At 40.8% G+C, this 27042-nt stretch overlaps 2 long non-coding RNA genes across 2 annotated transcripts in view; one reads left to right on the top strand and one right to left on the bottom strand.

Annotated features, from left to right (window-relative positions):
- Positions 1 to 4087: 4087 nt before the first annotated feature.
- Positions 4088 to 16153, bottom strand: LOC140708391 (uncharacterized). Its single transcript, XR_013537451.1, has 2 exons — positions 16017 to 16153; positions 4088 to 4511 (listed from the first exon to the last, which is right to left on the bottom strand). It is a non-coding gene; the product is annotated as an uncharacterized LOC140708391 (long non-coding RNA).
- A 64-nt stretch (positions 16154 to 16217) lies between these two features.
- The window catches only part of LOC140708395 (uncharacterized), a 27765-nt gene continuing 16940 nt past the window's right edge, over positions 16218 to 27042 (top strand). Inside the window, exon 1 of the long non-coding RNA XR_012088554.2 lies at positions 16218 to 16633. This is a non-coding gene — a long non-coding RNA (uncharacterized LOC140708395). The remainder of the gene's footprint in view (positions 16634 to 27042) is intronic.

Genomic DNA, 27042 nt, shown 5'->3' with positions numbered 1-27042 from the left:
AGGGTACTTGCTTGAATGTTTGGGACTACAGCTCCCAGAATCCCTTACTGCAGACCACTCTGATTGGTGCTTCTTGGAGCCAAAATATCTGGAGGTCAAAGGTTCCCAATACAGTACTTACCTGAAAACTAACTGCAAGCAACAGGAAAGGGGGAGCAGAAGAGCAGCATTCAGTGACTAGAGAGAGGGAGAATGGTCTGTCTCCCATAGCTGGGAGGAGCCTGGGGCAAAAAAGTCATATGATTCCTACCAAGAAAGGACTGAGATACTGGAGAACGGCTTAGAGAGGGCTTGGCAGTGGGGCTCATATGCCTGCTTTAAAAGGGCTTCTTTGTTCTGTATCTGTTAACCTTAGTACAGATGGCATCCAAGAAATAGACTTCAGTTCCTCAGATATACTGAGAAAGCCAGTCAAAGTGCATCCATCACCTTCTGCATGAGAAGTTCTTCATGCCCACATATTTGGGAACAGGGCTCAGTAAGTTTTGTACTATGCTGATCCACCAAAAAAAAGGTGACATAATGCAGAATGCTATCTTGCAGGCTGCTTTTTTAAAAACAGATCTCCCTTCTAACATGTCTGACTTCTTTCATCACTAATTGTCTGTGCTGCTCCTCTCTTGGCCCAAAGGCCAATCTGTCATCTCATCAGGTTACGTAATAGTACTCTGCTGTTTGCTAGAAGACTTTTCTTTGGCAAACTGTGAAAGATAAAATAACCTAAGCATAGAACGATGATAAAACACCCAAAAGGAAATGTTTATTATCTGATTCCAGCATATCTCTCTTCTCCTTCTAGTGTTTTCATTGTGCTTGTTTTCCATGTCTTGGCTGATGAGGTTGTCCCCTTGTCTCTAAAGTGGACGCCAAAACACTGAGTAGAATTGCAATTTGCTCACAATGCTCTCTTCTGTCCATTCCAGCCTGAAGCTGGGAGTAGAATAGGCTTCCTAAATTATAAATCCCATGCCATTACAAGCAAGGGCATGCTCTGTTTGTGTAAGGAGCAGTACAACACAATACATAGATAAATTTTGCTCAGTAATGGGCAAGATCAAGAGCATTTTCAGTAGCTGACATCAAGCCTTTCATGGTACATGTTGAGTGTGAAGTTGCCTGATCTTTTCCACACTTGCAAAGTATTGTGTCCGTCCAGAGGCCCCATTTTCTTTGGTTCACGTTTGTTCTGCCAACTCTACTCTGTCACCTATTAGGTGACTTTCAAGTCCTGTACGACTGGGGGCTAGATTCTCCTGGGATTCCATGCATTTTAAGTGGTGGGTTGTCGTTTCTTTCCACATTGTAGTCCTGGTATTCTCTGCTGTCCCTTCAGGATGTTCAGATGCTCTGAAAAATCATTTCCTTTTTTGGAAAGGGGAAAGAATCCGGGAAGGATGGGACAGTAGCCAAAGAGTGGATGTGCATTTGATGTAGATGTTTTGAGTCCTTCACAATTAACTGTTACCTCTCTCCATATGTCAGCTGCAGAGATGGGCACAAACCTTCAGATTTGGGGGTTCGTACCAGTTCATTTATCAGCCAAACAACTGTTCAGTGCTTCAAAGCCCCACCTCCCCTGATATTGCCCAGAGGAGGTGGGGCAAGGAAGCCAGGCTGCTGCCTCTGAAGTGGGCCCCCGCCACTTTGAAGCATTGGGTGGGCTTTGAAGCATCGACAGTTAACAAAAAAAGCCTGTGATTTTGCAAAAGGATTGCTATATAAGGGATCCTTGGTTAGGCTGTAGAAGTTTTGCGGTAATACTTGATGATGAACAGTGTCATAGGTGGTTGAAAGGAGAACAGTCTACTAGGCAAACTGTCAGCTGATCCTTCCACTCCAGAAGCACCAACATGAGGTGAGGAAAACACCACTGAAGGAGTTTGACTGTAGTATATGATTTTGACAATGGCTGGCAAGCAAAGATATATCAAGAATCTTCAGAGATTCAAAATTTCCCTTTAACAACTGCATTGCAATTCAATTGCCTTTGTTTAACTGGACCACCAACAGATAGGTAAATGAAGTAAATATATCAGACACTGGGTTGACAGAAGAGAACAGTCTGCCTTTAGAGGGGAATATTTTGCAAGGAGATGTATTCAAAAGTGACCGCATGGGAAGGGAAAATGGGGAAGGAAAAAGCTATGAGGAATGTGAGGGGAAAGACTCAATGAAATAGGTGTAAGGGAATTCCAGAGCCCAAACCCAGCCAAAGAGTCACCTCCACCCCTCACCCCAATTTCAATTTCTCCTGTTTTCCTGAAAAGGACAATACATTAGTATTCCACAGCCCCTGCACATGCTTCGGCTGTTCTAGAGTGGTTTCTGCCATCTTTTTTTTCCTCCCTCCACTTTCATCCATCTGCACTGGATTTATATGATTATTCTGTGCAATCTCTTTTTAGACTTACTGTTTTTTTCAATGTTTTTATCTTTATTTTTGTTCTGCATTATACGTGTTGCAAGCGCCCAGAGTAGTTACTAATGAGAGAGGGCTATTGAATGAATGAATGAATGAATGAATGAATGAATGATAAAGGTAAAGGTTCCCCTTGACAATTATCCAGTCGTGTCCGACTCTAGAGGGCAGTGCTCATCCCCATTTCCAAGCCATAGAGCCAGCATTTGTCCAAAACAGTTTCCGTGGTCACGTAGCCAGTGTGACTAGACACGGAACACTGTTACCTTCCCACCAAGGTGGTCCCTATTTATCTACTCGCATTTTTACACACTTTTGAACTGCTAGGTTGGCAGGAGCTGGGACATGCAATGGGAGATCAATCTGTCACATGGATTCCAACTGCTTATCTTTCAGCCTTGCAGCCCAGAGGCGTTTGCAGTTTAACCTGTAGCACCACCACGTCCCTGTCAAATAAATTATACATAGCGATTAAAGCAGAAAAAGATTCTAGACTAGTTCTCAGTGAGGCAAAATAATCTGTGTCTCAGCAGTATCACTTCAGATTGCAGGTAGGAGCTGACACGGCTGAACATTCCTTTATCAAGGTTTACTTTTTAGTAAATTTACTTAGAAACCTACCACACAATATAGGGTACTCCTACCTCAAATCTTATTTGGGGCCATAATTCTGCAAATGTCCCCTGTAATCATCACGCCCTTCTCCTGCCTTTTCACTTGCACTATATGAAGGAGGAGGAGGAGGAGAGTAGTTTGGACCTACATTGCTGGGTGTTGTTGCAATGATTGCTGAGAGATATGCTTTGCTGGGAGAAAAACACTTGAAGCCATCTAAAAACCTCTGCGTTTTGTTCTAGGCTAGTTCTTTGTCTGTCTTTCTCAGTTTCAGTTCCTCACTGGGATCTCTTCCCACTACTACTTTCACTTCCTCTATCAGAATACAGCCATTCCTCTCAGCAGATCATGTGATCAGGCTAGAGAGTTATGCAAAGAGGGTTTTCTGTTCTTCTAGTTCTTGACAATGGACTGCAATATCCGTTAGTTAGTTAGTTAGTTAGTTAGTTAGTTAGTTAGTTAGTTAGTTAGTTAGTTAGTTAGTTAGTTAGTTAGTTAGTTAGTTGGGTTTGTATACCACCCCATTAATGAACACCCACTACTCTGGGTTAACAGAATAAGACATAAAAATTCCAACACACAAGCAGCATCACACAACCAATATGGCAATACACCAACTCAAAAATAATAGTAAAAAGAAAATCTAAATTCAAAAATTAGTATTAACAACAACATTGCGGGATATGTTCTTAAAAATTGCTTTATAGACTTCTGTTTTTACTAATTTTCTAAATATCAGGAGAGATGGAGTCTCAGTTGGAAGCTTGTTCCACAAAATAGGGGCCACCACCGAGAAGGCATGGTTCCTTATTGACATGTTTTTGGCCTCCTTCAGTGTGGATTAAACAACGTGGATTAGAGCAGCATGTAAAATGGGCAGCTGTTTTCTGGCTGAAACTTTCGATAAGTCTCAAGGTCCTAAACCATTAAGGGCACCTTGAAAAGTCCTGAACCAACACTTTGACTTGAGCACTGTAACAAACAGAAAGCCAGTATAGGTGGGCAAAGACTGGGGGAAATGTGATTGGATTTACTAGTCCCAGAAATTGGTCTGGTTGCCACATTTTAGACTGCTGAAATTTCCATACCCTTTTCAAGGGCAGCCCTATGTAGAGAGCATTGTGGTAGCTTATTTTTTGGGGACTACCAATGCATGAAACAGTGTTATTAAGTATTTCTTATCTAGGCAGGGGTGCAACTGGGCAATCAACCGAAGTTGATAAAAAGGCACTCCTGGCCATGGCTGATATTTGAGCCTCCATAGAGAGTGCTGGGTCCAGGAGTACCCTTAAGCTTCAGGTCAAATCTTTTAGGGTGTTTGTGATTCCTTCCAGGGCAGGTAAATTTTCCTCTAAGTGCTCTGATGACCCTGTTAGCAGCAAGATCTCCATCTTACCTGGATTTAGCTTCGATTCGTTGGCCTTTGTCCAGTCCATTATCAATGCCAGGCAGTACTCAAGGATCCTAACAGCATCCTCTGATGATGAAGCAAAGAAGAGATAGAGCTACGTGTCATCAGTGTATTGGTGACAGCAAACTCCCAAACTCCAAACACCATCTCCGAGCGGCTTCATGTAGGTATTTAAAAATGTTGGGGAGATTATTGATTCCTGTAAGACCCCATAACAGAGGTTCCAAAGGGTTGAGACAAAAATTAACATCTGTTTAATCTTTTTAAAATACTTTTACAGTATAATATATTGGGGTTTTGAGCTTTTGATACTATTTATTTTAATACTGTAAGCCACCTTGGGTCCTCTTGAAGAAAAAGGTGAGGCACGAATATTGTAAAGAAAAATAAAATAAAATATGTAGTGCTTGGTGAGTTTCATTAATGGGAAGTGAAGGAGGTGGCTGGCTGTGAGCATTCCCCTCCCCCCCCCCGCCCCCACATGAGTATTCATGGACAGGCACAGCTTTTCCTTGAAACTGGCTATTGCTGGTCTGCTTTATTTTACAAATGAAGCCTGGGTGTTCTGCCTTATGACAGCCCTCGAGATGCAGGGCATCTTGCAATCTTAAATGGATAATTACATCATATTAATGGAATTAAAATAGCTCAAATAGGATGTTCTTGTTCATTTAGCACAACAGTCTGGTTTCCTCTTGAAGATTTCAGTTCTGAAAATGTTTCAAAGAGATTTTTCTGTATGTGTATTATGACAGCTTGGGTTGATGGAAATTATCTGGGGAAATCAGAAACTGCTGCTTTTTTTCTTATCATATTTTCCATATCTGTGTTGCCTTTTATTTTTACATAAGCCTTGTCCCTAAATACTTCTTGCTGTGCTCTCTTGTTTTTTCAGCTGGTCAAAAAGGTGAACTGAATCTAGTTTAGAGTCTTACTATAAACTCAAAAGATACAAGGCAAGTTCGGCAGCACACTGAGCACAGATTCTTTCCCAATGCCTCCTGTTTCAGACAAACTACACCCATCTGAGGCTGAAGGGATTCAACACAAATTGGTTCAGACTTTCTGCAATCTTCTACTATGATTTTTTTTAAAAAAAAAGCTCAACAGAGATATTCCTCTTGAACCAAGACTTAGTTTGACAAATGGCTTGAAAAAGGCAGACCCTTTTCTATTATGTTAATTACCTGCAGTGGTTCCTTTTAAAAAAAACAACTTCCACTTAAATCATTCTTGCAAAAGTGGCCCTTCTGCTAATAACAGTATACTAAATTTCCCAATCTTAAACTGCCCTGCTGATTGAAATAGCAATTCCCAATTACAGCTAACTATCTTGTACAGTATAACAAGTGTTTAGTTGCTATTCTTGTGGAACAAGTTCTAAGGGGTCATCTTTTCAAGAAAAATGGTTCTATTTCAGGAACATGTCGCATTTTCTAACTCACAGACGGGGCTGGAGCTACTATTTCGGCGAACGAGGCAACCGTCTAGAGCACAGACCTGAGAGGGGCACAAAACTGATCTCAGAGGAGCGCAGAACTGACCTAAGGGGCGCAGAACTGACCTCAGAGGAGTGCAAAACTGACTGTTTTGTACAGACTAGTTTCTTGAAAAAAATGCAACCGAAAATTTCTATTTTAAAATTTTAAGATAAATACCACAACAGTGCTATTGAATATAGTTATTTATAATGTCTTATAAAATTTTTCTATATACTGCAACCCAAAGATCATTTCATAGAAAAGGGGCTGCTGGTACTCTCATTAGCATAACTCATTTGCATATATCACCCCTGGCATCAATGAAAGTAAGCAAATGTGATGGAGTTGAAGCAGTGTGGGATATGTAGTCAGAAAAATGTAAAATGGAGTCAGACAGGTTCTGTGTGAAGATGATTTGAAAGACTTTGGAATGTGTTTTTCAAGTGGTTAGGGGTGTTTTTCTGAAGACTGGTACAGCATGAGGCCCGTGAAAAGACTCAACATTCTTAGCTAATTGGAGAAGAGATAACACACCAGGATCTTCATGGGAATTGAGGGTGGAGGAAGGTATTACAACCCCTTGAGACTAATTGGTTAACAGCCATGAAGTGTCAAAAAGAAGGGAGGAGTTAGAACATGTAGAAAAAGATAGAAGGAGAACTGTGTGAGAGAGCTTTGTTGTTGTTGTTTAGTCATTTAGTCATGTCCAACTCTGCGTGACCCCATGGACCATAGCACACCAGGCCCTCCTGTCTTCCACTGCCTCCTGGAGTTTGGTCAAAATCATTTTCGGTACTTCAATGACACTGTCCAATGATCTCGTCCTCTGTCATCCCCTTCTCCTCCTGCCTTCACACTTTCCCAATATCAGGGTCTTTTCCAGGGAGTCTTCTCTTCTCATGAGATGGCCAAAGTATTGGAGCCTCAGCTTCAGGATCTGTCCTTCCAGTGAGCACTCAGGGTTGATTTCCTTCAGAATGGATAGGTTTGATCTCCTTGCAGTCCAGGGGACTCTCAAGAGTCTCTTCCAGCACCACAATTCAAAAGCATCAATTCTTTGGCGGTCAGCTTTCTTTATTGTCCAGCTCTCACTTCTGTACATCACTACAGGAAAAACCATAGCTTTTACTATTCTGACTTTTGTTGGCAAGGTGATGTCTCTGCTTTTTAAGATGCTATTGAGGTTTGTCATCGCTTTCCTCCCAAGAAGCAGGCGTCTTTTAATTTTGTGGCTGCTGTCTCCATCTGCAGTGATCATGGAGCCCAGGAAGATAAAATCTGACACTGCCTCCATATCTTCCCCTTCTATTTCCCAGGAGGTGATGGGACCAGTGGCCATGATCTTAGTTTTTTTTAATGTTGAGTTTCAGACCGTTTTTTGCACTGTCCTCTTTCACCCTCATTACAAGGTTCTTTAATTCCTCCTCACTTTCTGCCATCAGAGTGGTATCATCTGCATATCAGAGGTTGTTGATATTTCTTCTGGCAATCTTAATTCCGGCTTGGGATTCCTCCAGTCCAGCCTTCCGCATGATGTATTCTGCATATTAGTTAAATAAGCAGGGAGACAATATACAGCCTTGTCGTACTCCTTTCCCAATTTTGAACCAATCAGTTGTTCCATATCCAGTTCTAACTGTTGCTTCCTGTCCCACATATAGGTTTCTCAGGAGATAGATAAGGTGGTCAGGCACTTCCATTTCTTTAAGAACTTGCCATAGTTTGCTGTGGTCGACACAGTCAAAGGCTTTTGCATAGTCAATGAAGCAGAGGTAGATATTCTTCTGGAACTCTCTGGCTTTCTCCATAATCCAGCGCAGGTTAGCAATTTGGTCTCTAGTTCCTCTGCCTCTTCGGAATCCAGCTTGTACTTCTGGGAGTTCTCGGTCCACATACTGCTGAAGCCTACCTTGGAGGATTTTGAGCATAACCTTGCTAGCATGGGAAATGAGTGCAATTGTACGGTAGTTGGAGCATTCTTTGGCACTGCCTTTCTTTGGGATTGGGATGTAGACTGATCTTTTCCAATCCTCTGGCCACTGTTGGGTTTTCCAAACTTGCTGGCATATTGAATGTAGCACCTTAACAGCATCAACTTTCAAGATTTTAAATAGTTCAGCTGGAATGCCATCACCTCCACTGGCCTTGTTGTTAGCCAGGCTTTCTAAGGCCCACTTGATTTCACTCTCCAGGATGTCTGGCTCAAGGTCAGCAACTACATTGTCTGGGCTGTCCGGGATATCCAAATCTTTCTGATATAATTCCTCTGTGTATTCTTGCCACCTCTTCTTGATGTCTTCTGCTTCTGTTAGGTGCCTCCTATTTTTGTCCTTTATCATGTCCATCTTTGCACAAAATGTTCCTTTAATATCTCTGATTTTCCTGAATAGATCTCTGGTTTTTTCTTTTCTATTACAGTATTTTCCTCTATTTCTTTGCATTGTTCATTTAAGAAGGCCCTCTTGTTTCTCCTTGCTATTCTTTGGAAATCTGCATTCAGTTTTCTGTAACTTTCCCTATCTCCCTTGCATTTTGTTTCCCTTCTCTTCTCTGCAATTTGTAAGGCCTCGTTGTACAACCACTTTGCTCTGTTGCATTTCCTTTTCTTTGGGATGGTTTTTGTTGCTGCCTCTTGATTGTGTTTTTAAGTTAGAGTTTTTAAGCAATCTTCTTTGGAGCCATGGAGTCACTATTCTGAATTGCCTGAAAATGTGCTTGTACTCACTTATAGAATATAATCCAAGTGGGCCACTACTCTGAAATCTGTACATTGCTCAGAAATTGAGTGCTCCCTACCCTAAACCCAGCTTTCTCCTGGTCTTGCGTGGCTTGGACTAAGTGGGTATTGCTAACTACAATTCTGGCTTATCCCTGGACTGATGTTAAACATATAAAATATTGTCGTAATCCTAGGGAGACCTATGGCTGATTAAAAAAAATGACCATCTGGAATTCAGTTCTGCAAACAAAAGGCAAAAAGAGCGAAGGAGCAAGCAAAACAAGAGGGGTTCTTCCAGAAATACCTTTGTACACAGAAAGTAGTCAAAGAACAAGAACGTGACCATACCCTTGTTGAAACTACCACTGAGGAAGCTGTACACGGTGCTCCTTCTACAAGCGATATAAACTCTAGGAATGAACTTTCACAATTTGGAGGCCTTTCAGTAAAACATACAGAAGAAAAAGAAGATTTCAAGGAAAGTGAGAGTACTGCAATGACCGCAAAAGAGGATAATGTTGTGCCCAGCTTGGATTACACTGATCCTGCTAACTGGCCTCACTATTGCAGTGATAATTTGCGACAGCTTATAGTACAATATGGACCAAAGCATGACTTTCACATGACTTTCCAAAAGACTCAAAAACAAGAAGATTTTCTCCTATACACTACAAGAGGAGACTAGCAAATGGTGAAGAGGTGTGCCCTCAATGGGTGATATATTCCACCTCAAAAGATCTGGTTTTTTGTTTGTGTTGTAAGCTGTTCAACAAAGTAAATAGTGCATCAGTGCTACAAGGACAAGGTTCAAGAGACTGGAAGAACATTGGAGCAATTCTGTCTTCACATGAGAGAAATCTTCTCCATTTAGAAAACTATCAGACCTGGAGAGAACTTGAATTGCGCTTATATAAAAGAAAAACAGTTGATATTAATCAGCAGAAAATCAGGCAAGAATGACAATATTGGCAACAAATCTTGGAAAACTTGATTGCTTTGGTCAGACTTCTTGGCATGCAAAACTTGGCATTCCATGGTACTACTGAAAAGTTGTATAGTGCTAACAACGGAATTTTTTTGAAATTTGTAGAATATTTAGCCCTTTTTGATCCTATCATGAATGAACATTTGCACAGAGTTAAAAATGAAAAAACAATGGTTCACTACTTAGGAAAAGATATTCAAAATGAACTTATACAACTTCTAACTGGTGCTATAAAGCAGAAAATTTTAGCAGATATAAAGTCACTCAAATACTATTCAGTTATTCTGGATTGCACACCTGATGTTAGTCAAACTGAACAAATGACAACAATTGTATGTTTTGTCAATGTGATAAATCCATTAGATACTGAGATGTCCAAACCTGAGGTCATGATAAAAGAACATTTTGGGGGGATTTGTTCCACTAAAGGACACTACAGGTGTCTTTATGATGGAAACTCTTCTTGGACAGCTTGAGCAAATGAGATTACTGAGGATCTGCTTGGTCAAGATTATGGTAACGAGAGTAACATGAAAGGCAAAGAAAATGGTGTACAAAAGAGAGTCCTAGAGATAAATCCATGTGCCGTTTTGTGCCCTGCAATGCACACTCTTTAAACTTGGTAGTCAATGATGCCACTAAATGTTGTCTGGAAGCAACAAGTTTCTTCAGTTTGATTCAATAGATCTATAATTATTTCTCTGCATCAATTTGGATTGGCAAATTCTAACTAGCCATGTATCAGGCATAACTGTTAAGCCACCGAGTCAAACGAGATGGGAGAGCCGGATTGATGCTTTAAAACCCCTGAGATACTGTATCATCTTGGTAATATATATGACACTTGAATAGAGATCTTTGATGACACAAGCCTAAAGAATTTATCTGGAAACACTTCTCAAATTAAAGCTAAGGCCCTTGCTGATGCAATTTGTAAGTTCAGATTTGCGGTATCCCTTGTTACATGGTACAATATTCTTTTTTGAAATTAATATTACAAGCAAGCTGTTACAAAATACGGCAAATGATTTAAATTCAGCTACAAGCCAATTGCAAGTAACTAAGAATTATCATGTGGGCTCTAGGTATGATGTGGGTTTTCAACAAATTTTGATGGATGCTACTGAGATTACAAAGGAGTTAGAAATACTACCAAATTTTGAGACAGAACAAGTTAGAAAAAGGAGAACAAAAAAGCAGTTTGAGTATGAAGCCCAAGAGGAGGCACCAAAAGATCCAGATATTCAAAATAAGTTTCTATTATGCTGTCTTAGACATGGCCATACAAACTATTGAACAGAGATTCCAACAGGTACAACAATATAATTCCTTGTTTGGTTTCCTGTATGACATATACAAGATCAACAAAAAATGTACTGAAGATGTACTTAAGGCCTGCAAGAATATGGAAAAATCATTGCTGCACAATGGAAACAAAGACATTGATGCTGAAGATCTGTGCTGTGAACTTATACCAAGAGCTCAAAGACTTCCAAAGTCTATGCCACCACAAGGAGTACTTCTCTTCATAATGCAACAAAAATGCATGGATATTGTGTCTAATGTTTCTATTGCTCTAAGGATCCTTCTCACACTTCCAGTATCAGTGGCTAGTGGTGAACACAGTTTCTCAAAGCTCAAGGTTATAAAAATATATTTACACCCAACAATGCTGCAAAGTAGACTAGTTGGTTTGGCAACTACAAGTGGTGCCTTGCTTAACGGCGATAATCCGTTCCAGGAAAATCACTATTAAGCGAAAACATCATAAAGCGAAAATAAAAAGCCCATTGAAACGCATTGAAAACCATTCAATGCATTCCAATGGGCTAAAAACTCACCATCCAGCGAAGATCCTCCATACGGCAGCCATCTTCGGTGCTTGTATAGCGAGAAATCCATCCTTAAACACAGTGGGGAGCCATTTTAATTACCCAGCGGCCATTTTGAAACCGCTGACCAGCTGTTAAAAAAACATTGTTTTGCAAAGAATCGGTTCCCGAAACAGGGAACCTATCATCGCAAAGCGAAAAAACACTTAGACCATCGTTTTGCAATCGCAAAAGCGATCACAAAAACATTGTCGTGAAGCAGATTTGTCGTAATGCGGGGCAATCGTTGAGCGAGACACCACTGTATATCAATCAAACATGCTGAAGCATCAGCGATTGACCTGAAGGAATCAGTGACAAAATTTGCAAAAGAAAAGTCACACAAAATGAGATTTTGATGTGACAAAAATAGAAACGTTTAAGAGACATTACCGTTTATAGGATTATTCAAAATGATTTTTGTGCTAAAACTGTTTTGTATTTGAGAAAGAAAATTGAAGACTGTTCTATTACTTGTTCTCTCAATTTTTTAAAATAAAATTTTCACAATTTCAACTCGTGTATTGATTTTCCTACAATTTGTCTTGTTTTTGAAAATTGGTTGGGGGAGGCACAAGTCTTGCCTAGGGCACAAAAAAGCCTGGCACCGGCCCTGCTCACAGAGGCCCCTGACCTGTGGTCTCCTATGGTTCTTGAGTCCCTCTGGCTCTTCCACAGGCCCTACCTGAAGAGGGGAAATAGCGTAAACATGTTGGGACAAGGAATTTCCCTAATATTCGGCAGTGGGGTTGCACGAGAAGGCTCGGAGGCCTGCATGGCTCTTTGTGTGATGACTTGTGCAACCATGGGATCCAGCAGAAATCCACAAGCACTATTTACATTACAAATACCCTGAATAGCATATTGGCATATACACCTCTAAAGGATTTTCACAGTCACTGTAATTTGGTGCACTATCCTGAAACGATACTGAATGAGAATCTCCTTGTCCTGATTGCCCATGCATTCACAGCTTATCCTCAGTCAGTGTCTGCCCTAATAATGATAACAAAAGTGACTGCTTAGCCTTCTAAGAAGGGTGTGTTGGAAGGGAGGGACTCTTGTGTCACTGCTCCTAAAATATGGAACTCCTTCCCACAGGAGCTAGGTTAGCCCTATCTTTGCTGTCCACAAACAAGCAGGCTTTCCCTTAGCAGTTGGCTGCTTTTGCTGCTTTTAATTTGTTTTTAGAACTGTTTTAGAACTATTTTTGCCTACCAGTTTTAATATTATATCTATTTAATTCTTTTTAAATGTTGTAATAATTTATTGATTTTCAGTTCTAATCCTGTTTATTTTTAATACTGTTCAGACACCTTGGGTCTTTTTTAGAAGAAAGGCAGGGTATAAAAATTTTAAATACCTCTCTCCCTCTCAGGGTTTTCCGGATATAAAGTACTCAGGGATACTTGACCAGTCCCTACGGTGTTCTGTCTCAAGGAAGACTGTCTTCGCAGCTCATGAGGTGGCCTACCAGTATCTCCCTGTTCCCTGCTTAAAAGTAGGGGTTGTTGCTCATAATCCTTCAGGAACTGCCTGGGATATATTCTGCCTACATTTTTCAGTGTTCTGTTTTGAACTGCTGAATGCTTCAGAAACTACGCCACTGTAATCCTAGAGAAAGGTTGCTTGTTCCTCCTAATTTGTGAATGACCTGGCATAATGGACATGCTCAAGCCACTGCTCCTTGTAGTAGCTCCATCTCAGGGATAGACTGCAATGTTCCCATAAAGGCAGAAGACATAAAATCAGAAGAATCAAGTCTATTCTAGCCCTGTCCTGCCCCATGTCCTACATGACCTTTGGCAGTATTTCATCCCAACACAAAGAGGACAATAATGTCTACGTGGCTCCCCAAGGCAAATTGATATGTGAGGGTTCATGAAGAATGTTGATTATACTGTACTTACTTTGCATGTGTTTGCTTTTTCAAACAAAATGCAGGCCTCTCACTAGTATTAGTGTTCTTTTGGGGGGGCGGGCTTGAAGGGAGATTTGCAAACTAATTGATATTGTCATGTGAATATTGCAGGATTCTCACAAAACTGAAATTTCAAAGCAGGTGCAATGTGCCTGAAGAATGCATTTCCCCCCTAGTGAATGTCCTGCAGTGTTTGTATTAATGTCCAAACCAGATTATTCAATGCCAATTGTAAGCAAACCCTCACTGGCCTTTGAGAGTCAGAAGCAAATAAGGAAGCAGGGCAAGGAATAGTTCACGTTGTAATGAGTATCAAAGGTACAGAGTCATAGATCATTCACTTCCATTTTATTCCTTGTGCGGTAATTTCCTGCCCGTTTCATAAGGAGGCAGAGGGAAAGGCAGGGCAGTTTAACATTGAATACATTAACCAAAGCTGGTTAATGTAAGAACACATTAATGTGAGAAGGTCAGAGCACAATGGTAGGGCTCACACCACGGGTCAATCCCTGGCATCTCCAGGGAGGCCTGGGAAAAGCTCTTGCCTGAAACCCTGGAGAGTAGCTGCCTGTCAGAGGGGAGACAAGGCCAGGCTCCGGTGCTTTGATAGAAGACAGTGTTTTATTTTCCTACTGGAGGAAAGCTATTTTTAAAAGTTTCTCTGTGTGTGTGTGTGTGTGTGTTTGTGTGTTGCTGTTGCTTGCTGTTGCTGTTGCTTTGTGTTGTTCTGACAATGAAAGGTTTACAAAGTAATAGGTTTGGGGTAAGGAGGATTATCCATTGCATTTTAGCTGAGTTCAGCTCAAACGTCATGGATTAAAGTGGAAGGAGACAGATTAAAATTCAGGGCTAGAAAAGATTCCAAGTTGTCCCAGCACAGGATCATTCGTGGATATTCCCACTACACATTTTTTTTTCCTATGTGAATCTGTGACTGATGCCAAGAATGCGGCAGACTCAGATAGCTCTACAGAGTCTTGTTGTTGCTCAAACTGGTCTTTATTAGGGTAGGGGGACAAAGTACAAAGGTTGGTTGGGCATCTGGCTCTACCTGTCCTGACACTCCTTCCCCTTAATCCTTCACTGCCTTCCGTCTCCAACCGGGCCCAAGTTCTATTCAATGGGACCCCAGCATCTCCAGTCTAGGGCTGGGGTCTACTTTGCAACATTGACCCCAGCCAGCTAATGCCCTTTAGGGAGGGCCTGTAGTGCCAGACTAATGCAAGTCCCAACAGTATGTCTTGCCTCTGGAGGATCTGCTGCAGGCGCTCATATTGGTGCTTCCTCCGCCAGGGCTGCTTCTGGGTTGGGGAGGGGCCAACGGCTCAGGGCCTGTGCCATTTTTATGGGCCTCCCAATCTGGCAATGTCTGGTCGGCTCCCCCCAAATGCTTCGGCCGTGGGAAAGTGGATCTGATCAACTCTCCATGGGTTCTGCAGCAACTAGTCCTTGTCAAGAGCGAAGAAGATGGGAAGAGGCTCCTCCAAGGTCTCTGGCAAGTCCTCCCCCTCCAAATCTGTTGAGGACAATGAGTCCTCCTTCTCCTCCTCCTCCTCCTTGAAGTTCCATATCCTGTCAAAGTGTCCCAAACTTTGCCCCTCCTTCCAGGTGCTGTTCATCTGTCTCTTGTCTCCTCATTCCCATCCACCAGAGCCTCCCTGAGGTCATCTAGCGGCATGGGTTTGAGGCAGACTGCCTGCTGGGAATAGCCAGAGTGTCCTCTACACAGAATTTCAGGTCACCTTAAGTGCAGCGTGCCACTCTCAGCGTATAGGCACCAGCAGATGGTCTCGGCAGGAAGCACCTGCGAGGAAAGAACCATTTCCTCTTTTTTTTCAGACACAGGATGTATATGCAAAAAGCAATCCTTCCCAGTATCTTTCATTTGGTGATCTGACAGGGCTGACAGAGCTTTCAGCACTTCAGCATCTGCAGCTGTTACACTTCCATACAGACAAGGTGTATTCCAAAAAAGGCAATTTTCAGATATACCTGTGGGGTGCAGCTTGCCGTGGGTTTCCTTACTCACAGGAGAACCTGTCTCTGGTGGTGTGAAATCATTACTGATTCCAGATTCCAAAAGATTGAATTAATGAAGGGGTGTAGATCTATTTTTCCATAGAACTGAGGAAGTGGTTGATAGTTTATGTGTAAAGCACATGTAATAATCCCCTCACCTTGTTCCATTCCCTGGCCAAGGTTATGACTGCTGTTCTTTCCCTTGCCTCTACCTTTGTATCGAAAACAATGATGGGCTCCTCAGTTGTATCAATCCAATATTAAGAATATTCCTATGGTCCATCAAAAAGAAAAACAGTGAAGATAAAGAGTTCTAGCCCCCCCCTCCACAGCCCATGTGCCGCCACCAGCATTCACATCACTATCTGTGGTTTTCTAATCACTTTATTATTCTCCTCTTCTTCAACCTCTGACTGCATATCTTTTCTCATTTTGTCATTATTATTTAAAGCAGAAGGATAAAAAGCAATGAGGCGTTTCCTCCTCCTTTTTCCTCCTTTTTTATGTGTGAATAGGACAGCAAACCTTTGTCTTTGATTGGGGATCTGCAGAAGTAGTATCTCAGCCCTGCTTACCTTTCTTTCTAAGTTCAGCTTCAGTGGCCCCAAGGTGCTCGCCCACATTCCTCAGCGTAGGCAGCCAGAGAGCAACTGCTGAAGCCCTGTTGTTCAACCAGTTTCTATGGCTTCTGTATGATGTTCTTCCCCAGAGTGAGACGTGCATTGCCTGGAGAGAGAGAGCGTCACAGCCCTGGAGCATAAGAACTCCTGCCTTCAAATCCCCTATCTGCCCTCTGCTTCTCTGTGTAGCCTTAGGGATTTCACTTAACCTTTTTCTCCTTTCACCTGCAAAACAGAGCTAAGTATGGGTACTGAGAACAATTGAGTAAATGGTTAACTGGAACGCATTCTATTATTGGACTGTATCCCTCGGTCCACTAGGCCTCTCCACTCAGCAACTTTCCACCACTGACAACTAGAAGTAAAGCCGGGGTTCCTTGTCCTTTTGCACCATTGGTGCTTTTAGTGTTTAGAAAGAACACTTAAACATGTAAATTTAAAGCACTGTTTCTAATTTCTTTCAATTTACATGTAACACCTCTATTTTCTACATTTCCTTTGTCCGATCTTTCTTTTCCCTTTCATCATGAGTTCCAGACGTTCTTGCTTAGCATCTGCAATACAGACCACAGGTAAGATTTCCATAATTTATTCTGCCTTGAATTGTTTGGGATTTATTACTTTGGGGTGGGGGAAGGTAACATCTACAATTGTGGAATACCCTCCCACTTGAAGTTCACCTGACTCCCTCACTAGACAACTTAAAAAAATTATTAAAGCCCTGGATGTTTGGACAGGTTTTCCCAGAGTAAACAACTACCGATGCAATAGTATCTCTGATAACACACTATATGTTGCCATATTTTATGCAGTTGATTATATTAATTGTATCTATTGTGTTTTTCACTTTGTCCTTCACTTTATTTCTGATTTTAATTTGCACTTTAACTCTAATGTTGTATTATTTTGTTACCTTACGGTTTTGTTATTGTTATAAACTGCCCAGAGTGGCCCTCACTGCCAGATGGGCAGTATACTGAATGAATGAATGAATGAATGAATGAATGAATGAATGAATGAATGAATGAATAAATAAATAAATAAATAAATAAATAAATAAATAAATAAATAAATAAATAAATAAATAAATAAATAAAAGCAGTGTTTTACATATACTGGGGCTAACTTACTTTCAGCACTGGCATCTCCTCTAGGGTGTGGGGAGGATTTATTTCTACTTAGAATATTTAATTCCCATATATTTGGTTTGGGAACAACATACAGGAGGGTCATGTTCATTCATCTTGATGCCCGTCAGTTTGCTCTTCCACTGTGAGAAGTGAGGTACCTTTTTCTAATCATTTAGCTAGGAATTAGGTAATGTATTTTTATTGGTCTATAAAACAAAAAGCCTTTTCCTCATGTCTCTGGTATTAGGCTAATGTGATCCTAGGGAGAAACCCCATAAAGTGCACCTCAACTGGATAGAAAAACAGAAATTGTAGACAGAAAAGTAAAAGCTGCATTTCATATTGAAATGGGAAAAAAATGAAAACACCTGGGAATAAATGAGCACTGGTGAAATTTTGTGATGAAACCAGTTCCACTCTAACAAGCAGAAAACAAAACAAATGATTATTTTAAGAATAAGGAGAAATCCAGTAACAAAACAAAGCTAATCTTTTACACTCATTAAAATCCCCATATAAATATTTTTAAATTGATTAAATGCTATTTGAAATTTTAATGCTATTATTTGTTGCTTTTAGGCTGCATGCATTGCTCTCCTCACTTTAGGTCAGACTGTGAGATAGATCAGGCTAAGAGAGTATGATCATGTGTCGAGCTTCATAGCTGAGTGGGAATTTGAAACTAGATTATAAATAATTCCATACATCCATACTAGTTTATAAACTACAAGTTTATGTTGCTGCATGATATATGCCACAGTGGCTGAAATATAGTAGCATCTCTCACAAGAGTAGGCCCATTGAATTAATGGAACATACACATTCCCTTCAATGCACCTTCTATACTTGCGACTTACCACTGGATTTCAGTCAATATTTACAGTACTTGTTTTGCTTTATTTACTTGCCTTGCTTTAGGAGGTAAGAACCATCTGGGAGCAGGATAAGTACCGAGGCAGAAGCTGTTTCTTTAGAGACCTGCTGAGTACAGCACAGGCCAGCCTTGACTTACTTCTCTTCCATGAGGATCCTGGCATGCCTAATCATCTTTATTCTCTGTCCAATTGCTTCCATTAACAACAATGGACTGCAAGGGCACTTCCTTCCAGGTTAAATTAGCTGCTATGTTCAATATGTTGAGTGTTAGGAAGCCTTTTTACATGCAAGGAAGCACACATCCAAGCCTTCCTATGATTATTTTAATCATCACCTTTAAAAAAAATAATGGATATAAAATGGCCCATTTGCTTCCTATAATAAATGGACTGAGTCACAGAGAAGTGCTGAATGAGTGCTGGGCAATACTGTTATGGCTGTCGGGAGGGGAAGAAAAATGCTTCTAGAGAAACTTATTTTAATTTTTGTTGTCCCAAGGGAAGGGATAGAGGATATACATAAGTGGGTGAGTGTTTATTTAGGATATAGAAGCTTGGAAATGAAAAAGAGAGAGAGGGAGTTGCCCCATCAAAATCATGTGGATTAATATAATTGAGTTAAAAACCAAAGGAATGAGGTAGCTGGAGTCTACTTCCAACCAGCCAATCAAGGAGAAGATGCGGGGAAACCTTTAAAATACAAATTGCAAGAATTACAAAGAGGCACAATGTGGTAATAATGGGAGACTGCATTTACCCTCATATCTATTGGGAGGCAAATCCTGCCATATATGGCCCTTCCAGGAAATTTCTGGCTTGTGTGGCTGATAATTTTCTCTTACAAAAAGTGGAGGAAGAAACTAGAGGATTAGTTATCCTGGTCTTGATTCTAAACAATAAAGAGGATTTGGAGGAAGAAGCAGCAGTAAAGGGAACTCTTGGGGAAAGTGACCATATTCTACTTGAGTTCTTGATTTCAAAGGAAACAAAAGCAGAGTGTAGCCCCATGGATATGCTGGATTTTAGGAAAGTCAGTTTTAATAAACTGAGAACAATGATAGGAAAGGTCCCACAGAAGGAGATCCTAAAGGTGTCCAAGGCAGGTGAGAGTTTCTTAAAAAGGAACTTTTAAAAAAATCAAAACAATTCCAACAATAAAAAAAAGATGCAAGACGGAGGGGGGGAAACCCAATGTGGTTTCACAAAAAGCTCAGAGCGTACCTGAAAACAAAAAATAATACATATAGGAAGTGGAAGGAAGGCTAGGCCACAAAGGAAATGTACATACAAGTAGCAAAGATTTGCAAGGATGGCATTTGGAAGGCAAAAGCCCACAATGAGCTGAAGTTACTGAGAAACCCTAAAAGCAGCAAAAAAGAGAGAGCATTCTTCGAGTATGTTTGTAGCAAAAGACAGAAAAAAGAAAAAGTGGCTCAGCTACTGGTGGGGATGGGAAAAGTATGGTCAACAAAGAAAAGGCAGCAGTGATTAATTCCTACTTTACCTCAGCCCTTTCTCAAAAGACAGTCTACAACCCTCCAGGTGAAGTACAAATGGAAGGGACAGGATTGCAGTTTCAGACTGATAAACAAATAGTCAAGGAATAACTTACTACTTTGAATGACTTCAGAACTCTAACGCTGGATGAACTGCATCCAAGGATATTGACGAAACTGGCAGAAGAACTCTCAGAACCACTATCCATTATTTTCTTGAAATCGTGGAGAATGGATCAAATGCCAGACTGGAGGAGGACTAACGTTGTTCCTATGTGCAAAAAGGAGGAACCTGAGAACTACAGACCAGTCAGACTGACATCAATCTCAGGGAAAACTCTGGAGCAAATTCTAAAGCAGTCACTCTGCAAGCACCTTGAGAACAATGCAGTAATAACTAGAAGCCAACATGGATTTGTCAAGAACAAAGATTACTAGACTAATTTGAACTCATTCTTTGATTGGGTGACTTCCCTGGAAGATAGCAGGAGTGCTGTAAACACAATATATCTTGATTTCAGCAAAGCTTTTGACAAAGTGCCCCATGATATTCTGATTAGCAAGCTAACAAGGTGTTGGCTGGATAGAACAAATGTCAAGTGGATACACAGCTGGCCACAGAAATGTACTCAGGAAGTGCTTATCCATTCTTCTCAAACTGGGAGGAGGTAACAAGTGAGGTACCACAAGTCTTGGGCTTGGTGCTCTTCAACATCTTTATTAATGACTTGGATGATGGGATGTAGCTTATCATATCTGCAGATGAGACAAAACTGAGTGGAAAAGCTGATTGCCTAGAACAGTGGTCCCCAACCTTGGGCCTCCAGATGTTCTTGAACTACAACTCCCAGAAGCCTTCACCACCACCTCTGCTGGCCAGGATTTCTGGGAGTGGAAGTCCAAGAACATCTGGAGGCCCAAGGTTGGGGACCACTGGCCTAGAACACAAAAAGAAAACTCAAAAAGATTGTGATAGCCTTGTGCACTGAGTTGAAAACAATAGAATAAAGTTTAACAAGGATAAATGGTGGGGACAAACACACAGCTACAAGATGGAGGATATTTGGCTCAGTAATACTACAGCTGAGAAAGATTTTGGAATTGTTGCAGATCACAAGCTGAATATGAACCAACTGTGTGATGCAGCTGCAAAAAAGGCAAATGCTATTTTAGGCTGCTTTAACAGAAGTGTTGTCTCCAGATCTCATGAGGTACTAGTATCTTTCTATTTGGCATTGGTTAGGCCTCAGTAAGAGTACTCTATCCAGTTTTGGACTCCACACTTTAAAAAGGTTGCCAACAAACTGGAACAAGTTCAGAAGAGGGCAAGAAGGATGATCAGGGGACTGAGGGAAAAATGGACATCTTTAGCCTTGAGAAAAGAAGACTGAGAGGGGATATGATAGCATTTTTCAAAAAATTGAAAGGTAGTCATACAGAGGAGGATCTATAAAATGCACTGGTCATGTACTGACTTAAATCAGTCTGTATGAGCTACTCACATTGCATTGGTCATGTACTGGCTTAAATCGGTCTGTATGAGATACTCTTGCCTCCCAAAGAAGTGTTACACAGAACAACTCCATAGTCCTTCTCAAGAGTCCTCGGTAAATTCAATTAGACCCATTTTACAGAACTATGGGATAGACACTGAGTCCTTGCCCACTTTTGCCTCTAATAGAGCCAAGCATCTGGTTAAAGAAAAAAAATCTGTCTTCACTCTAGGTGTCCTATTCTCATTCGTTCCACTTGTACAAAACATCATTTGGTTTGGAGAATTATTTTATTAATCCAACCTCAGCCCTTTTAAGAAAAGCATTCACAGATTTGTGTTTTCAGTGTATGCCATCAGCCATTTTGGAGGGGAGATAAGGTAATGTTCCATTTCATCAAAGACTCTGTGGATCAGAAGTGGTTGAAGATGGTTTCATTTATTTATTAAGTTGCCCTCTATATGAGCACCCCATAAGTCAACACACACACACACCTTCCTTGGCTCAACTTTGTACACTGCTTGTGGGTAGGGATGTAACTACTTTCTATCAGGTAGCAAAATCTGTGTTGGCAGCAAAGAAAATATGCACCAAGCATCAAAAGTCTTACGAAAGAATGGAGGCTATGTCCCCTTATATTTATGTATAGATCTGTTGTGTCAGTGCAGTTTTGTGTTGCTGTTGATATGCTGTGACAACCTATGGTTTTAAACAATAACACTTGTTCAGATTGTTCAGGATCTGTTATCGATCATCCTAGAATGCAAGATGTGTAATAAATGGGCTCAAGTGACAGGAAGCCAGACTTTGGTTGAATATCAGGAAAAACTTCCTAACTGTTAGAACCAATTATCTTTGGAGATGGTGAGTGTTCCAGCACTGCAGGTGTTCAAGAGAAGTTAGACAACCATCTGTCAGATATACTTTGATTTCGATTCCTGTACTGAGCAGGGGGTTGGACTCAGTGGGCTTACAGGCCCCTTCCAAGTCCATCATTCTGTGATTCTATGATGTAGACAGCTTTGGATACTGGTTGAGAAACTTAGATTGGTATTTACAGTAAATAAAACTGTATGAATGTTGATTAGGATAGTAAGGATAGAGATTATTATAACTGTATGCTATGTGAACTTTTTAAGATGAATGCTAGATGCAGAGTTAACGTGTTGGTGGTGTAGCATATAATGTAGTGTATATTGTAGAGCTTAAATATTTCCCACCTCCTACAGTTTTAGTCATCTTTATCATGTTTTTTCTCCCAATTATCATTCCTGCTTTTTTGAACTTACGGTAATATTTCATAAAAGCAAAAACACTTTTTGTCCATTAAACATCTCTTTATTTTCCATCATCAGCTATTATGTAAACATCTTCATTGGCTGCTTGGCACCAACTCAAAAATAAAGTAAAATTGTGTTAGCATTACTTAAAGGTTAATTTTGAAAAAAGAGTGAGGTAGAAGTGGCCCCACAAAAGCACAATAACTTGGTATTCACTCATATTGTCACAACAGAGTAGCAGGGTTGACAAGTCACACATTAAGGATAGCAGCAGGGTGGAAGATAGGAGCTCCATGTCCTATGTGTGCAGACAAATATGTGAAGAGTACAGTGGGTGTCCGACTGGGTCTGCTCAGTAGGGTCTGCTCCAAGGACAAGAATCCTGTTCTAGATATAGTAGCAACCCAGTTTACAGAAGCTTGAGGATCCTACAACCCCCTAAGCCTTTTCTCTCAAATCCTCCCCACATGGAGGGTGTAACAAAAAAGAAACAAGCCATTTGTCTCTGTGGTACTTTCTGCCAATTAATGTTTTAGCCTCTGCATGGAGGCTGGATGGAGGTGGGATGGGATGCGGGCACGGGCTGCCCGGTGGAGAAGATTTAAAGCTTCCCTACCCATGCATACATATGTGGGCAGGTTAAAAAAAAAGGACAGCTTCCCTACATACTACATATTTAACAGGATGTCTAGGTTAACCTTAGTTTCATCTTTGACCTTTTTTTAAACAAGAACATGACAAATATCTACACATCTTTCTCTCTTTGGTCCGCGTTTTAAAACAATGAGTTTTTGCTTCACAAAATTCAATTGAGATATAATATTTTCAGTTTAAAAATAAATCAAATAGGAGCACTCTTCCCTTCTCACAGAGCAATACTGTGATTGTGTCTGTATCTGTTTGTTTCAAAGGTAGCATGAGAATCAATGTCATCATGTTAGAGAAAATGTTAGGAAAAGTTAACATTACGCTTCATTAGCTTTATCGAAACCATTTTGTCCATATTCTGAAGGAGAGTGATAATCCTGAATAAATAATATTGAACTAAATTCAAATACAGGAAGTGGAGGACAAATGGCGCTGTCTTCCTGCGTTAGGAGTAAGAATCTTACTCCCAAGAAACATGGTACAGGACTGCACACATAATAACTTGATGCATTGGCTATTAAGCAGAACATTCATTCTATTCAAGGCTCAAGCACTGAATGGTCTGAAGTCTCTAAATGGAATTCTGGTATGGAACTTAAGCAGAGCTGACCCTGCAAACTTCCACCATGAGGGAAGGCAAGCTAGGAACTGAATGTAATCTCATCTGGAGTGGAGTGGAGTATATGTGTATTAAATAACATTTTGATGACGAAATACAGTAAGCACTTCCCGGATCTTCCTAGCTGTTGTGCCTGTGCTTTGTCAGGGCTCAGATTGAAGGAAAAGGAAGATGGTTTTGCTTCCTTTTCCATGTGAGGAGGACTTATAAGAACCATTTAGATAATTCTACAAAACCTTTCTTTGCTTTATGAAGATATTTATAAAGTTTATATACTGTACCATGTGACTTAGAGAGGACACTACACAGGACAGTTCACATAACGTGGAACATGAGCCAATGATAAAATGCAGATATCTAGCTTTATATGGAATAGTTGGTCATACTCACAGATTGCATGCATTGCAATTAATCTATCCACCCTTCCATGTGGGAAAAAAAACTAAAGACTTTCAGATTATGACAAATAGCTATCTTGGATTATTTTGGATTTTGTCCAGGTTTGATTGTAAAATATTATCTAACTCATGCCCCTAATGGATAGGCAAAGATAAGGATGTGGATTCTGATTGGCTCTTCTGTTAACAAAAGGGCTCCTTCCATTACTGCTGACTGAAAAGGAAGGGAAATTCCCTCTGGAACCCCCCCCCCCCAATTTCAGAAGGTCCCCACCCTCTGGATCAAATATTTGGTAGGCACAAAAGGAGTTGGGGGAACTTTGCCACCTGTGGGAGTGATGTCCTTCTAAGAGGCTGCTCTCACTAGCAAAAGGACACAGCCAAGGTTAGCAAGGCTACATAGGGAAGAGTGCTACGATTCAGATAGAAAAGATATACAGTATGTAGATCTTTTAGGAAATCTCCTTCTGCAGAAGAAAATTGTTTGTTCCTAATCAGCTTACAATGAAACAGCAATAAGGAGTGTTTGCAGAAGCCACAAGGCTCTACTTAAAAATGCCTTGGTTCATTAACTGTGCAGTGTGTGTGTGTGTGTGTGTGTGTGTGTGTGTGTGTGTGTGTGTGTGTGTGTGTGTGTGTGTGTGTGTGTGTGTGTGTGTGTGTGTGTGTGTGTGTGTGTGTGTGTGTGTGTGTGTGTGTGTGTGTGTGTGTGTGTGTGTGTGTGTGTGTGTGTGTGTGTGTTGGGGCCTGAAGCACTCTACTGTAGTCACAAGATCGTGGGGTGGAGATGCAATGACCTGACATAAATTTAAAGCCTTTTGCTAATCATGGATCAGATGATGAGCCACACTTTCTCTATTATCGATGGCATTCCTAAGTATTTCACAACAAGACATCCTAAAGCCATTTATTCCAGAAATAGCTACACACATAATTGCCTACACAAGTTATAGCTGCCACATGCTTTGTGGGAGAAGGGAAAAGGTAACTATCCTGGCTTCATTTTGACAATGGAGGGAATGCTTGCATCTGTGCACATGGGTAATGTGAGAATCATGAGGGAGTGGGTGGATCCCCCTCCTTAGCATAAGTTAGGTAACTGTCAACTTCTTGCCATTTATTTCCTTCTTTTTTAATGCACACCTTGTGATAAAGGATCAATGGTTTGTTTGGTTCAGTCACAAAGCAGGCTATGCTTTCTCTGTATAAACAGTATGAACAGGTCCTTGTTGCCCTTTAAAAAAACTGTTTAATCATATACATATTAATAATCCATATGAGTTCAAGAGCTTGTATCAAAATTATTACATCATAAAATACAAAATGGTTGGCTCTCTAGAACTCTTATATATCTTCCCACCTTCAAAACTGTCAGTCTTAGAAGCAAACTGCAAAAAGCCCCTCTCTAGGGTTAATAATTCCATGGATATAACATGCAGTATAAGTTGATGTAAAGGTAAAGGTTCCCCTTGACAATTTTTCCACTCATGTCCGACTCTAGTGGGCGGTGCTCATCTCCGTTTCCAACCCATAGTGCTAACGTTTGTCCGAAGACAATCTTCCGTGGTCACTTGGCCAGCACAACTAGACACGGAACGCCGTTAGCTTCCCACTGTGGTGGTACCTATTTATCTACTCGCATTTTGCATGCTTTCGAACCACTAGGTTGGCGGGAGCTGGGACAAGCAATGGGGGCTCACTCCATCATGTGGATTCAATCTTACGACTGCAGGTCTTCTGACCTTGCAGCACCTAATCCCAGACTGTAGAAATGTGATGGACTGTTTGGGGGCTTCACTGCCTTCTTCTTCTGACTCCTCCAAAAATAAGGTAATGGGCAGGCAAGGTTTTCTGAATGTGTGCCCTCCCATCACGTTAATAGCCTTGGATGAGGTATGACCTAATAATTCTTTCCCATATATTTGCTCTAGTTGACAGCCTTGGCTCCATGTTGTGCTGATATGAAAATGTCCTCCACATATTCTGCCAAATGTGGTTTTCATTCTAAGCAATTAGCTTTGTGAGAGCTGTAAGGCAAATTATGTTATGCAGTCAAAGACAAATTCAGTCTTTCTTTAGGTGTGTTTTGGGAGAAAGTGCTCAGATCTTCTCATATGCTGGAAACCATGATGCTGGGGGAAATTTTAAAAGAAGAAGAAACAAGGCAAACACACTTTCTTAGTAAATAAATAAAAAAGCAGAGATGTTCTGTGGAATCTGGTAAGAATATAAAAAGCAAAATTAAAAAACAAAACAAAAACAAATCATGAGTGACAAGGGCATGAGCTAGAAACTATTGAATCTTAAGACCAGCAGTCTCACTTGTGGTCTTTCCAGTCAGTGACTGTAGGCTTGACATCCTTTCCTACTTACAACCTCTTGCATCAAAATCCATCTGAAGAATAACCCCATGCATGAGGTCACGGCGTCTATGAACCCCTCCTATAGGCCCACGTTGGCCTCACCAACCCCCTACGTCATCTTAAAGCCCTGCCCACCCAGGGGGAGGGCCCTGGCTCAATTCTTGACCCTTTATCCCGCCTCACAGGGGCAGCACACCTGTCAAAAGTGATTTTGATAATTACTACTTTTGTTCAGTCTGGAATGTAGGGTATTACAGTACAGTACTTCCTTGACTCGTTATTTAGTAACAAGACATTTTGTGTTATCTTGTATTGGTACTGTATAGCATGGCCAAACATACCAATATCTTTCTGGCCTCTGATACACACATCTTTGTCTGTGGGCACACCAGTGAAATATCCCCGTTTTCTTGCATCTTTTACTCACTGAGCAGTCATGTGATGTGGTCACATGACACATATCCTGGGATGTGCATTCTGACATATTTTTAAAGTACCGCAACATTGAATGAAATGTCACAGCCATACCTCTGTAGTGAAACATACCCCTTCCTAGTTTTTTTGCATTTCTCTGTACTGCAGCCCCTTTTTTAAAAATTCCAGATACACTGATGTGTTAACAACATATCCTTGATGGATAACATTACTCTGAGGCATGTGTGCCCCTCAGTGGTGGAGA

This window comes from Pogona vitticeps, chromosome 1 (genome assembly GCF_051106095.1).
Source record: "Pogona vitticeps strain Pit_001003342236 chromosome 1, PviZW2.1, whole genome shotgun sequence".
In the NCBI taxonomy this organism is placed as follows: Eukaryota; Metazoa; Chordata; class Lepidosauria; order Squamata; family Agamidae; genus Pogona; species Pogona vitticeps.
This window is presented reverse-complemented; position numbering and strand designations above follow the sequence as displayed.